This window comes from Bubalus bubalis, chromosome 5 (assembly GCF_019923935.1).
Source record: "Bubalus bubalis isolate 160015118507 breed Murrah chromosome 5, NDDB_SH_1, whole genome shotgun sequence".
Lineage (NCBI taxonomy): Eukaryota > Metazoa > Chordata > Mammalia > Artiodactyla > Bovidae > Bubalus > Bubalus bubalis.
Window position 1 is genome coordinate 85,199,753 of NC_059161.1, and position 14,782 is coordinate 85,214,534.

Sequence of the window (14,782 nt, forward strand, 5' to 3'; positions counted from 1 at the left end):
TGAAGCCTGGCTTGAAGAATTTTGAGCATTACTTTGTTGACATGCGAGATGAGAGCAATTGTGCAGTAGTTTGAACATTCTTTGTCATTGCCTTTCTTTGGGATTGGAATGAATACTGACCTTTTCCATTTCTGTGGCCACTTTGGAATTTTCCAAATTTGCTGGCATATTGAGTGCAGCACTTTCACAGCATCATCATTTAGGATTTGAACTAGTTCAACTGGAATTCTATCACGTCCACTAGCTTTGTTCGTAGTGATGCTTCCTAAGGCCCACTTGACTTCACATTCCAGGATGTCTGGCTCTAGGTCAGTGATCACACCATCATGATTATCTGGGTCTTGAAGATCTTTTTTGTACAGTTCTTCTGTGTATTCTTGCCACCTCTTCTTAAGATCTGCTTCTTTTAGGTCCATACCATTTCTGTCCTTTATCAAGCCCATCTTAGCATGAAATGTTCCCTTGGTATCTCTAATTTTCTTGAAGAGATCTCTAGTCTTTCCCATTCTATTGTTTTCCTCTATGTCTTTGCACTGATCACTGAGGAAGGCTTTCTTATCTCTCCTTGCTATTCTTTGGAACTCTGAATTCAGATGTTTATATCTTTCCTTTTCTCCTTCGCTTTTTGCTTCTCTTCATTTCATAGCTATTTGTAAGGCCTCTTCAGACAGCCATTTTGCTTTCTTGCATTTCTTTTTCTTGGGGATGGTCTTGATCCCTTTTTCCTGTACAAAGTCATGAACCTCCATCCATAGTTCATCAGGCACTTTGCCTATCAGATCTAGTCCCTTAAATCTATTGCTCACTTCCACTGTATAATTGTAAGGGATTTGATTTAGGTCATACCTGAATGGTCTAGTGGTTTTCCCTACTTTCTTTTTTTTTTTTACGGAGTGCCCCCCAATTGTTGGGAATCAATAATGGGACTAAAGGGGCTTCCCTGGTGGCTTGGATGAAAAAGAATCTGCCTTCAATGCAGGAGACCCATCTATCTGTCTCTATGAGCTACTTTCTTCCATTTAAGTCTGAATTTGGCAATAAGAAGTTCATGATCTGAGCCACAGTCAGCTCCCAGTCTTATTTTTGCTGACTGTATAGATCATCTCCTTCTCTGGCTGCAAAGAATATAGTCAGTCTGATTTTGGTGTTGACCATCTGGTGATCAATACTATCTGGGCTACTGTCCAATGGATCACAAAGAGTCAGACACAACTGAGCAACTAAGCAGCAGCAGCAGCATCTGGGTCTTTTAAATGTGGAAGAAGAATGCAGAATAGAGTCTGAATGATGTGATAAGAGGAAGATTGCAGAGGACAGTGTTCGCTATGAAGATGTCAGGAGGCTGAGAGCTGAAGAATGCAGACAACACCTCGAAGCTTGAAAAGTCAAAAAAAAAAATGCATTTTCCCCTAGATACTCTAGCCTTGATGACTAGCCGCATTTTAGCCCCATTTGACTCATTTCAAACTTGCAGCCTCCAGAACAGGAAGATAATAAATTTGTGTTGTTTTAAGTCACTAAGTTTTTTTTTTTTTTCTCCTTTCCTTCTTTCTTTCTAACAGTAGCTACTCTTGTAATAATCTTGATTGTTGTCTGGAAAATTTGGAAGATGTTATTATTGGGGGAAACATGGATGAAGAGTAAACAAAATTTCATATGTGAATCCACAGTTATCTCAAAATAAGGTTTAATTAAAATATGTATAAGTTCTTCTTTCCCTAAAAATTTAGAACACATTTAATCTTAGAATACTACTGATATTTTGTCTTTGTTTTACACCTTACTTTTTCATTTAAAAATAATTTTTAAAGCACATGTCTTTAGAAGCTAAACCACAAAATTAAGATAATGATCATAGTCTTGATACCAAAACATTTTGTCATTAACAGTAACTTCAGCTTCATAATGAGATACTGGATTGCTTTAAGACTATATTCTGTATCAGATTAGATCATTCGCTCAGTCGTGTATGACTCTTTGCGACCCCATGAATCGCAGCACGCCAGGCCTCCCTGTCCATCACCAACTCCTGGAGTTCACTTAGACTCAAGTCCATCGAGTCAGTGATGCCATCCAGCCATCTCATCCTCTGTCGTCCCCTTCTCCTCCTGCCCCCAATCCCTCCCAGCATCAGAGTCTTTTCCAATGAGTCAACTCTTCCATGAGGTGGCCAAAGTACTGGAGTTTCAGCTTTAGCATCATTCCTTCCAAAGAAATCCCAGGGCTGATCTCCTTCAGAATGGACTGGTTGGATCTCCTTGCAGTCCAAGGGACTCTCAAGAGTCTTCTCCAACACCACAGTTCAAAAGCATCAATTCTTTGGTGCTCAGCCTTCTTCACAGTCCAACTCTCACATCCATACATGACCACAGGAAAAACCATAGCCTTGACTAGATGGACCTTTAGAGAGGTACTATAATGTAGTGTGTGAACTGAGCTCTGGAATTGGATGTGTTCAAAACCAGTCTCAGCAACTTACTGTATAGTCTGCTGCTGCTGCTAAGTCGCTTCAGTCGTGTCTGACTCTGTGCGACCCATAGACGGCAGCCCACCAGGCTCCCACATCCCTGGGATTCTCCAGGCAAGAACACTGGAGTGGGTTGCCATTTCCTTCTCCAATGCATGAAAGTGAAAAGTGGAAGTGAAGTCTAGCCTTGTGCAAATTACTTAAACTTCACAAAGCTCAATTTTCTTACCTACAAACTGAGGATAATTACAGGATGCCCTGTAGTGTCTGTTCATTGTGAAGTGTCAGTAAAGGACAGGGTGTTTTTTTTTTTATTGAAATGCACTGCATTTGTGCTTGTATCAGATGTAATTTAAGGGTATAAAGTATAAAGTGTTCAAAATTTTAAGTATCTGAAAGTGAATGAAAATCTTTATGCACTAAAGCATGCTTACTCAGTAAAAAAATTTCAAATTGTGTGGTCCACATCAAAAAGTGCTTAGTAAGTGTCTCCAGAAGGCCTTTCCCTAATTTATCTTTTCCATAGTAAAAAGGCCAAAATTTTTAGGGCATTTTGAAAGTGACTTTTGACTTAATGACAGGTAAAATGATTGACATAGATCTGTACAAGGGCTCAAAAATAGGATTTTCTGTTCATTTTTCAGACATATTCAAATTTTCTAATTTAAAGAGAAGTTTCATTTTTCCAGCTGGGTATGACTTCTTCAGAGATCAAGTAAAACCTATTTCCTACTAAAAAGAAGGCAAATTGCAGGCTATCTCCAGGGAGACAAAAGGCACTTGAAATTCACATACTTGTTTGAATATTAAATATCATTTTAGGAAATAAAAGCTACCTATTTAACCTTAATTCTAACTTATACAGCTATAAATTAGGCTCTAAGTGTTTTCAAAGATACAAGTGCAACTCTTTGAAGGTTCCTCTGAGAAAGAAAAAATACAAGGAGCAGTAATTTGATTTCTAGGCTCTCTTTAAGAATTCATAAGGTAAGTGCTAGTGGATTTACTGGATGATATATAGCTCCATGGGGCATCATTATCACGTATTCAAAACAGAGCAATGAGCACCTGCAAACCAGTTCTTGCCTTTTGAGATAAGGGTGCAGAGAGTTCCATGAGACAGAATCTAATTTAGATTTAATTATTTCACCCTGTTTTTCACAGAGATTAAGCAAAGGGAAAAACAAAGTTCAGTGAGCTGGAGAAAACCAGGTAAAATGAGAGAGTTGCTCACCCTGTATTGTAGACTTGAGTCTATAACATTGCGGATGTGTCTAATCACAACAGAGTGCACCAGTGGTTTTGGTACTCCTCTCTGGTACTCCTGGAACATAGACATCTCAGTATTTGCAGTGGGCTCCACCTACATCAAAATTAATATTTTACCCAGGTTGGCAATAGGTTGATTGTTATTTAAAACCACTGTTTCCCGTGTCTCCTGCATTGCAGATGAATCTTTAACCACTGAGCCATTGGGGATGGTTTCAAGCCCTTAAAACCCATCAGCAGCTGTAAACAAGAAAATTGGTCAGTGTAACAGGATAAGAAGGTGGAGTATAATTACACATTTTTGAGGCAAAGGGAGAGGTGGCGATTATAGAAGGAAAGTGATTGATCTTTTACATATTAAATTATTCAGAAAACTTATATAACTTAGGAGTCTGCTGATAATGCAGATGAATGAATGAAGATAATCCTCCCACATGGTACTAGTGGTAAAGTGCCTGCCTGCCAATACAAGAGTCGCAAGACATGACTTGCTCCTTGAAAGAAAAGCTATGACAGACTTGGACAGCATAGTAGAAAGCAGAGACATCACTTTGTCAACAAAGGTCCATATAGTCAAAGCTATGGTCTTTCCAGTAGTCATGTATGGATATGAGATTGGACTATAAAGGAAGATGAGCACTGAAGAATTGATGCTTTTGAACTGTGTTGTCGGAGAAGACTCTTGAGAGTCCCTTAGATTGCAAGGAGATCCATCCAGCCAATCCTAAAGGAAATCAGTCCTGATTATTCATTGGAAGGACTGATGTTGTAGCTGAAGCTCCAATACTTTGGCACCTGATGTGAATAAATGCCCTGTAAGGAAAGCCCCTGCTACTGGGAAAGACTGAAGGCAAGAGGAGAAGGGGCAACAGAGGATGAGTTGGCTGGATGGCATCACTGCCTCAATGGGACATGAGTTTGAGTAAACTCTGGGAGTTGGTGATGGACAGGGAGGCCTGGCATGCTGCAGTCAATGGAGTCACAAAGAGTTAGACACTACTGAGTGATTGAACAAAGAGATGGCGGTTCGATCCCTGGGTTGGGAAGATCCCCTGCAGAAGGAAATGGCAGCCACTCCAGTATTCTTGCCTGGAGAATCCCATGGACGGAGGAGCTTGGTGAGCTACACTCCATGGGGTTGCAGAGTCAACCACAACTTATTGACTAAAACTTTCACTTTCTTTCTACTTCTGTATTAAGATAAAATATGATTAGATTACTATGGATGGGTATGGGAAATAGTGAATTAAGGGCAACAGTATACGTCCATGAAGGGTAAATTGAACACAAGATGAAAAAAGAGCTACATTATCAATTACTTTTGCTGTATTTTTGGCCTTGCTGGCTTAGACATACCTTTTCCTTCTTCTGTAAAAGATAAAGAAAAGAGCTTGATAAAGTCTCTGAACACTAGTAAGTCTATTTTTTAAATTAATTAATTTGTTTTAATTGGAGGCTAATTACTTAACAATATTGTGTTGGATTTTGTCATACATTGTCATGAATCAGCCATGAGTGTACATGTGCTCCCCATCCTGAGCCTCCCTCTCACCTCCCTCCCCGTCCCATCCCTCTGAGTTGTCCCAGTGCACTAGGTTTGAGGGCCCTGTTTCATGCATCAGACTTGGACTGGTAATCTATTTCACATATGGTAATATACATGTTTCAGTACTATTTTCTCAAATCATCCTGCCCTTGCCTTCTCCCATAGAGTCCAAAAATCTCTTCTTTATATCTGTGTCTCTTTTGCTGTCTCACGTATAGGGTTGTCATTACCATTTTTCTAACTTCCATATATATGTGTTAGTATGCTGTACTGGTGGTTTTCTTTCTGGCTTACTTCACTCTGTATAATAGGCTCCAGTTTCATCCACCTCATTAGAACTGATTCAAATGTATTCTTTTTAATGGCTGAGTAATACTCCACTGTGTATATGTACCACAGCTTTCTTATCCATTCATCTGCTGATGGACATCTAGGTTGTTTCCATGTCCTGGCTATTATAAACAGTGCTGCAATGAATACTGGGGTACATGTGTCTCTTTCAATTCTGGTTTCCTCGGTGTGTATGCCCAGTAATGGGATTGCTGGGTGGTATGGCAGTTCTATTTCCAGTTTTTTAAGGAATCTCCACACTGTTCTCCATAGTGGCTGTACCAGTTTACATTCCCACCAACAGTGTAAGAGGGTTCCCTTTTCTCCACACTCTCTCCAGCATTTATTGCTTATAGACTTTTGGATCGCAACCATTCTGACCGGCGTGAGATGGTACCTCATTGTGGCTTAGATTTGCATTTCTCTGATAATGAGTGATGTTGAGCATCTTTTCATGTGTTTGTTAGCAATCTGTATGTCTTCTTTAGAGAAATGTCTGTTTAGTTCTTTGGCCCATTTTTTGATTGGTCATTTATTTTTCTTATATTGAGCTGTATGAGCTGCTTGTATATATTTGAGATTAATTCTTTGTCAGTTGCTTCATTTGCTATTATTTTCTCCCATTCTGAAGGTTGTCTTTTCACCTTGCTTATAGTTTCCTTCAGTGTGCAAAAGCTTTTAGGTTTAATTAGGTCCAATTTGTTTATTTTTGCTTTTATTTCCAATACTCTGTGAGGTGGGTCATAGAGAATCCTACTCTGATTTATGTCAGAGAGTATTTTGCTTATGTTTTCCTCTAGGAATTTTACAGTTTCTGCTCTTACGTTTAGATCTTTAATCCATTCTGAGTTTATTTTTGTATATGGTGTCAGAAAGTGTTTTAGTTTCATTCTTTTACAGGTGGTTAACCAGTTTTCCCAAAACCACTTGTTAAAGAGATTATCTTTTCTCCATTGTATGTTCTTGCTTCCTTTGTCAAAGATAAGGTGTCCATAGGTGTGTGGATTTATCTCTGGGCTTTCTATTTGTTCCATTGATCTATATTTCTGTCTTTGTGCCAGTACCATACTGTCTTGTTGACTGTAGCTTTGTAGTATAGTCTGAAGTCAGACAGGTTGATTTCTCTAGTTCCATTATTGTTTCTCAAGATTGCTTTTGCTCTTTGAGGTTTATTATATTTCCATACAAAATGTGGAATTATTTGTTCTGGTTCTCTGAAAAATACCATTGATAGCTTGATAGGGGTTGCATTGAATTTGTTGATTGCTTTGGGTGTATACTCATTTTCATTATATTGATTCTTCCAATCCATGAATATGGTGTATTTCTCTGTCCATTTGTGTCATCTTTGATTTCTTTTGTCAGTGTTTTATAGTTTCCTATATATAGATCTTTTGTCTCTCTAGGTAGATTTATTTCTAAGTATTTTATTCTTTTAGTAAGGCTATTTTTAAGATGGAAGTCTTTCTGCATTCTCAGGCTGGGCTATAATTCAGGGAATCATTATAGGGAAAGCTCAGTTAAAGTTATCATAGTAAACTCACCTCTGCTCTAAAACTTTCAAGGTAATGTTTACCCTTAGAGAATATTATTCACAGTAAAATATGTACAGTAATTTACAATAAAACATACAAAATATTCCACATCATAACCTTCTGTATGGTGACCATAAAAGTCTGAGGGGTTAGAGAGATTTGCTGCACTCATGATTTGTGTGTATTTCCTTCCAGTGCACTTTGAAGGCATTTTCCTGGTGAAGAATAAGAGCCATATAAATACAAAACACTATGTTTCTTGACCCTTGTTATATTTAGGCAGGAAGCTTATTCTTATAAAGGATAATTTTGGAGCTAGCCTACAAATAAAGCTAAAAATTATCCCAATATAATCACCTTCTATAATTTACTCATCCAAATTTTGAATACTAACCATGTGCCAGAAACCATTACAAGGAGACAGATATTAAGTGAGCAGAGCAAAGCAAAGAATTACCATAGACTTACATTTCAATGGGAGGAATACATTAACAAAGAAATATATACCATGTCACTTGATAATAAGTGCCAGGAATAATAATAATGATATTAGTAAGGAAAATAATAGTAGTTATAAACATTCATACAATATTTACTATATGCCAGATGTTGGTAATGTTCTTTAAAAATGTTATTCTTGTTAGTCCATTTGAGAGATACTATTAGTATTCTCACTTTATAGATATAAGAAATACACAGAATTACTTGGCCAAGTTAATAGTTATTAAACGGCAGTGTCCAATCCAAGGAGATTGGCGCCAGATTTTGTGGTAAATAAGAATAAAGCAGAATAAAAGGAATTAAGAGTAGTAGAGCATGTACTATTTTATGTAAGGTGATTTTGGAAGATTTTCCTAAGTGACCAGATATTTGGTCAGATATATGAAAGGAATGGGCATCCCAAATGGTACTTGGGGTAAAGAACCTGCCCACCAATGCAGGAGGTATAAAAGACATGGGTTTGATCCCTGGGTCAGGAAGACCCCCTGGAGGAGGGCATGGCAACCCACTCCAGTATTCTTGCCTGGAGAATCCCATGGACAGAGGAGCCTGGAGACCTATAGTCCATAGTGTCATACAGAGTCAGACCCAACTAAAGCGACTTAGCACACATGCATGCATGCATGAAACAGATATAAGAACAAGCCATGAAGAAGTGGCTGTCATACAGGAAGTAGAGAGAAAAATGTTAGATGCTGAACTCAAAGAGTTAATGGGTAAAAAAAAAAAAACAGAGTTAATGGGTGGAGACTATAAGGGCCACATCATGTGGGTCTTAGAAGCCTTAGCAAAGCATCTTGAATGACAAGAGAGTTGTTACAGTTTTTAAGAGAAAGGTAACATTATCCAACTTAATGTTTGAAAAGACCAGCTTGCATGAATATGTAGACAAGAGACAAATATAGAAGTAGTAAGACTGGTAAGAAGGCCATAACAGCAATCCAGGTAGAGAGAATGGCTTGTGTTGGAGTAATAGCAGTGAAGGAGAGAGGGTAAGAAATGGTCAGGTTCTGGATAAATTTTAAAGCCATACTAATAGGATGTATTGAAAGAATGGATTTTTTAAGAGAGAGAGAGAGAGTAGTCCAGAAACTCTAAACATTTTGGCTTTAGAAATTGGGGGGAAATGGAGGAGTTTTTTTTTTTTTTTAATATCTGGAATAATCCATGAGGAAAGAAGTTCAGATGTCTGTTTTGGAAATATTGATGCTGACAGGATTATTGGATATGTGAGAGGACAAGCTGATTGAGTTTTGTATTTTTATGTCTGGAGGGCAGAAGAGACAATGAGGTTGGGGTTAATAAATTTGAAATCTATCAAAATATAAATTCTACTTAAATTCATGGGAGAGGATATCACATAGAAAGTAAATGTAGATAGAGAAAATGTAAAGTTTTGTTACGGTTGATGTTGTGTTTCCATGGAGAGAATTAAACCAGTTCATAATTTAGGGATCAGCTGACTAGCAGATGGTTGTCCATGTCTGAGAATAATGGAGGGAGGGGGGCAAAGCCTTCTTCTTCTTTGAAAATTTCTGAGCTACCATAGCACTTTATAGGAAAGCATAGTTGTTGTAGTACCAACAGAAGAGCACCTTCTGCCCCACCATAAAGACGAGAGCAGTGGTGGTGACCGTCACACAAAAAAACCTTTGCTGGAGAATCAGACCTGAAGGAAAATGCTTTCCAATATATCTCTATGTCAATAGGATAATATAGATTGAGTCAAGGATATAGGCAAGAAAGTCTTTCAGTTCAGTTCAATTCAGTCACTCAGTTGTGTCCAACTCTTTGCGACCCCATGAATCACAGCATGCCAGGCCTCCCTGTCCATCACCAACTCCCGGAGTTCACTCAAACTCATGTCTATCAAGTTGGTGATGCCATCCAGGCATCTCATCCTCTGTTGTCCCCTTCTCCTCCTGCCCCCAATCCCTCCCAGCATCAGAGTCTTTTCCAATGAGTCAACTCTTCGTGTGAGGTGGCCAAAGTATTGGAGTTTCAGCTTTAGCATCAGTCCTTCCAATGAATACCCAGGACTGATCTCCTTTAGAGTGGATTGGTTGGATCTCATTGCAGTCCAAAGGACTCTCAAGGGTCTTCTCCAATACCACGGTTAAAAGCATCAATTCTTCGGCGCTCAGCTTTCTTCACAGTCCAACTCTCACATCCATACTTGAACACTGGAAAAACCATAGCCTTGACTAGATGGACCTTTGTTGGCAAAGTAATGTCTCTGCTTTTGAATATGCTATCTAGGTTGGTCATAACTTTCCTTCCAAGGAGTAAGCGTCTTTTAATTTCATGGGTGAAATCACCATCTGCAGTGATTTTGGAGTCCCCAAAAATAAAGTCTGACACTGTTTCCACTGTTTCCCCATCTATTTGCCATGAAGTGATGGGACTAGATGCCATGATCTTAGTTTTCTGAATGTTGAGCTTTAAGCCAACTTTTCCACTCTCCTCTTTCACTTTCATCAAGAGGCTTTTTAGTTCCTCTTCACTTTCTGCCATAAGTGGTGTCATCTGCATATCTGAGGTTATTGATATTTCTCCTGGCAATCTTGATTCCAGCTTGTGCTTCTTCCAGCCCAGCATTTCTCATGATGTACTCTGCATAGAAGTTATATAAGCAAGGTGACAATATACAGCCTTGACATACTTCTGTTCCTATTAGGAACCAGTCTGTTGTTCCATGTCCAGTTCTAACTGTTGCTTCCTGACCTGCATATAGGTTTCTCAAGATTTAGGAAGATTAATTCCAAGAAATGACCCCACTTTCTAAGGAATTGGCAAAGCAGTGGCTAGAGTCACTATAATTTAGAATGTTTATATAAATTCAGTAATAATTGCAAGCCTATAACATTGTTTGCAGTTAACACAAATTTGTTAGTGTTTGGTTTCTACAGTTCAAAATTCTCATTTCTACTGATTTATATTTCTTGCCTAACTTTTTTTGCATAGTTTAGTTCATATAGTTTTTCTAACTCATTGTAGACAATGTAGAAATGTAGGAAGACATTAGCTAATATTTAAGATTTCCTAAATTGGTATGTGCTACACATTGACACTGTTTTCCTCTTTAAATGTTCTCTGTTCATTGGTTCATTTTTCAAATAAAATAGAGACCCAGAGGTAGAACAATTTTTATGTAGTTTCTGGGTTTATTCTCTTTCTGGATAATAGCATACAACAATAGAGCATTTTGTTGCTAACAGTCATTGGGTAAACCCAAGAGGGGAAAGAGGCAATTACAGACCTCTAATTTACCCTGTCTACATTGTTGTAATGCACATTTATAAGGTGCATATTTTTATTTTTAACACTTGCAAAGAAAGTGGAAAAGCTGCAAGCTTCTGGGCATGTAGAGTTAAGTGTGATGGCTCTCTAGTAAATGGTCCATTTACCTATAGCCACCCATGAAAACCCTATTCTACATAAAAATCCCTTCATTCTAACAGAGCTTCAAGTTATTGAATTTCCTTCTGCACTAGATTCTTTTTTTAGAGTCCAGGCAACATTATCTATGAAGGTATTATCTACTAGTCATAAGCTGGGGTGAAGTGCAAGTCACTCAGGCACATCTGACTCTTTGCAACCCCATGGACTATGCAGTCCATGGAATTCTCCAGGCCAGGATACTGGAGTAGACAGCCATTCCCTTCAAGGGATCTTCCCAACCCAGGACTCGAACCCAGGTCTCCTGCATTGTAGATGGATTCTTTATTAGCCGAGTCACAAAAGAAGCCCAAGAATACTGGATTGGGTAGCCTATCCCTTTTCCAGAGGATCTTCCTGACCCAGGAATCAAACCAGGGGTCTCCTGCATTGTAGGTGGATTCTTTATCAGCTGAGCTACCAGGGAAGCCAGAATTGAGGTAAGAAAAAGAATTCAAAAGAAGGGAAAAGGAAGAAACTAATACAGAGGCAGAGAAAGTTGGTTTTGTAGTACCTGTTCTGATGCTAATAGTGTGATCATGAACAGGTCAGCAAACCCCATTAACAAAATAATCTGCTTAATGGGGTGTTAGAGAGAATATATAAAACTTTAAGCATAATTTTAAAATGCTGCATAAGTTTACTTAGGATATAGTGAAGTAAAATACATAAATTATTACCTTAATAATAAAAGCTAATTTTTTAACCAGTATATTATGTATCTCCTTTAAATTTGTTAAGTAGCTTACACATTTAGAAATAACCTTGCTTTGTTAATTAGTTCTTCAACTAATCAATTAGCTAATAAAGTAGTTTGTATTTTAATTTAATGTATGCTAACTTGTTAAATTAAGAACTAAAAATTTGTATGTTTCATTTAGAAAATGCATTAAATGCTATAATTTTATTTCAAATTATATCAAGTTGCCTGTGTTCAGAGTTGGAGAAAGAAATGGCAACCCACTCCAGTGTTCTTGCCTGGAGAATCCCATGGATGGAGAAGCCTGGTAGGCTGCAGTCCATGGGGTCGCACAGAGTCGGACACGACTGAAGCGACTTGGCAGCAGTGTTCAGAGTAAGGAAAATAAGACTGATTATGGCCAAAAAAAGAAATAGATATTTATGCACATTATTAGTAAAAGCAAAAGTGTATAAAAACAACTACATATTTGTTTTTAAATGTTTATAGAAGACAACTGAGGTAATACACATAAACTTTATCTAACACTTCAAGAAATGGGAAGTCTTCTTTTGAAGAACTGCAAAATGAAGCAGAAAGCAGAACACTTTTATAGGATAAAGAATAAAGAACAAAAAAGAGAAAAGTAGAAAATATCTGATTGAGTGGAGCCACACAGTCAATCTTGTTTGGGGTGAGAAAGCCCAGTGTTGACTTGTCAATGGGGATTGGCTGACTGTATATTCTGAGGTTCAGGTCAAATGGGGCATTTTCAGGGACTTGGAAGTTATCTAAGTTTCAGTTTACTGACATGTCACCCCAGGCAGGAGCAGCTCCACCTTGGGCCTAGAAATTTACTTCAACTACTATTTGGCAACTTTTAAAAACTGAGACAACAGGGACTTCTCTGGTGGCTCAGTGGTAAACAATCTGCCTGCCAATGCAGGAGACACAGGTTTGATCCCTGATCTGGGAAAAGCCCACATGACACAGAGTGACTAAGCCCATGCACCAAAACAGTTGAGCCTGGCTTCTAAGGCTTGGAAACTGCAACTACTGAGCCACGTCCACAGCTACTGAAGCCCACTCACCCTAGATCTCAGGCTCTGAAACAGAAGAAACGAGAGCAATAAGAAGTCTGCACTGAAAGAGCAGCCCTCACCCCCACTCCCCCACCCCACCCCCACCCTCGCTGTCTGCAATTAGAGAGAGAAAAGGCCTCTGGCAACAAATACCCAGCACAGACAAAAGTCAGTAAATAAACAAAAGTTTTAAAAAATGGGACATCAGAAAACATTCTAGATGAGAATCAATTTAGAATTCTAACAGTCCCCTAATGGAGAGAAAGAATATGATAAAAAAAATTTTAATCATGATGTACACAGAAATGTCATTTTGTTTTGCTTTTGCTGTTCAGGACTTCCCTGGTGGTAAAGAATCTGCCTACAAAAAAAAAAAAAAAAAAGAATCTGCCTGCAATGCAGGAAACCTTGGTTCAATCCCTGGTTGGGTAGATCCCCTAGAAAAAGAAATGGCTAACCACTCCACTACTCTTGCCTGGGAAATCCCATGAACAGAGGACCCTGGCAGGCTGCATTCCATGGAGTCTCAAAGAGTCAGACACGAATGAGCGACTAACACTTTTACTTTCAGAAGCGATGCTTCATTGTTCACTCAACTATTTTTGTTGTTGTTGTTGTTCAGTTCAGTTCAGTCGTATCTGACTCTTTGCAACAATATGGACTGCAGCATGCCGGCCTCCCTGTCCATCACCAACTCCCAGAGTTCTCAAACTCATGTCCACTGAGTCAGTGATGGCATCCAAACATCTCATCCTTTGTTGTCCCCTTCTCCTCCCGCCTTCAATCTTGTCCAGCATCAGGGTCTTTTCCAATGAGTAAGCTCTTCACATCAGGTGGCCAAAGTATTGTAGTTTCAGCTTCAGCATCAGTCCTTCCAATGAATATTCAGGACTGATTTCCTTCAGGATGGACTGTTTGGATCTCCTTGCTGGCCAAGGGACTCTCAAGAGTCTTCTCCAACACCACAGTTCAAAAGCATCAATTCTTCGGTGCTCAGCTTTCTTTATAGTCCAACTCTCACATCCATACATGACTACTGGAAAAACCATAGCTTTGGCTAGACAGACATTTGTTGGCAAAGTAATGTCTCTGCTTTTCAATATGCTGTCTAGGCTGGTCATAACTTTCTTCCAAGGAGCAAGCATATTTTAATTTCATGGCTGCAGTCACCATCTGCAGTGATTTTGGAGCCCCAAAAAATAAAGTCTGACACTGTTTTCCACTGTTTCCCCATCTATTTGCCATGAAGTGATGGGACCAGATGCCATGATCTTAGTTTTCTGAATGTTAAGCTTTAAGCTAACGTTTTCATTCTCCTCTTTCACTTTCCTCAAGAGGTTCTTTAGTTCTTCGCTTTCTGCCATAAGGGTGGTGTCATCTGCATATCTGAGGTTATTGATATTTCTTCTGGCAATCTCAGTTCCAGCTTGTACTTCATCCAGGCCAACGTTTCTCATGATGTACTCAGCATATAAGTTAAATAAGCAGAGTGACAATATACAGACTTGTCGTACTCCTTTCCCTATTTGAAACCAGTCTGTTGTTCCTTGTCCAGTTCTAACTGTTGCTTCTTGACCTGCATATAGATTTCTCAAGAGGCAGGTCAGTTGATCTAGTATTTCCATCTGGTATTCCCAATTTTCCAGTGTTTGCTGTGATCCACACAGTCAAAGGCTTTGGATAAAGCAGAGGTAGATGTTTTTTTGGAACTCTCTTGCTTTTTTTATGATCAAACGGATGTTAGCTCAACTATTAATACCATATCTACCTTTTCACCACCTTCTGGTCAAACTCTTTGTATTTCTTTTAGACTCAACATCCCTACTGTGGTTATTAACATTGTATCCATGAAGGTGGATGATTTTGGCTGCAAGTTTTGCTTGGTAAAGGGAGGTTCTCTTCTGGAAACATACTTTGGCCAGGGAGATGGCCTAC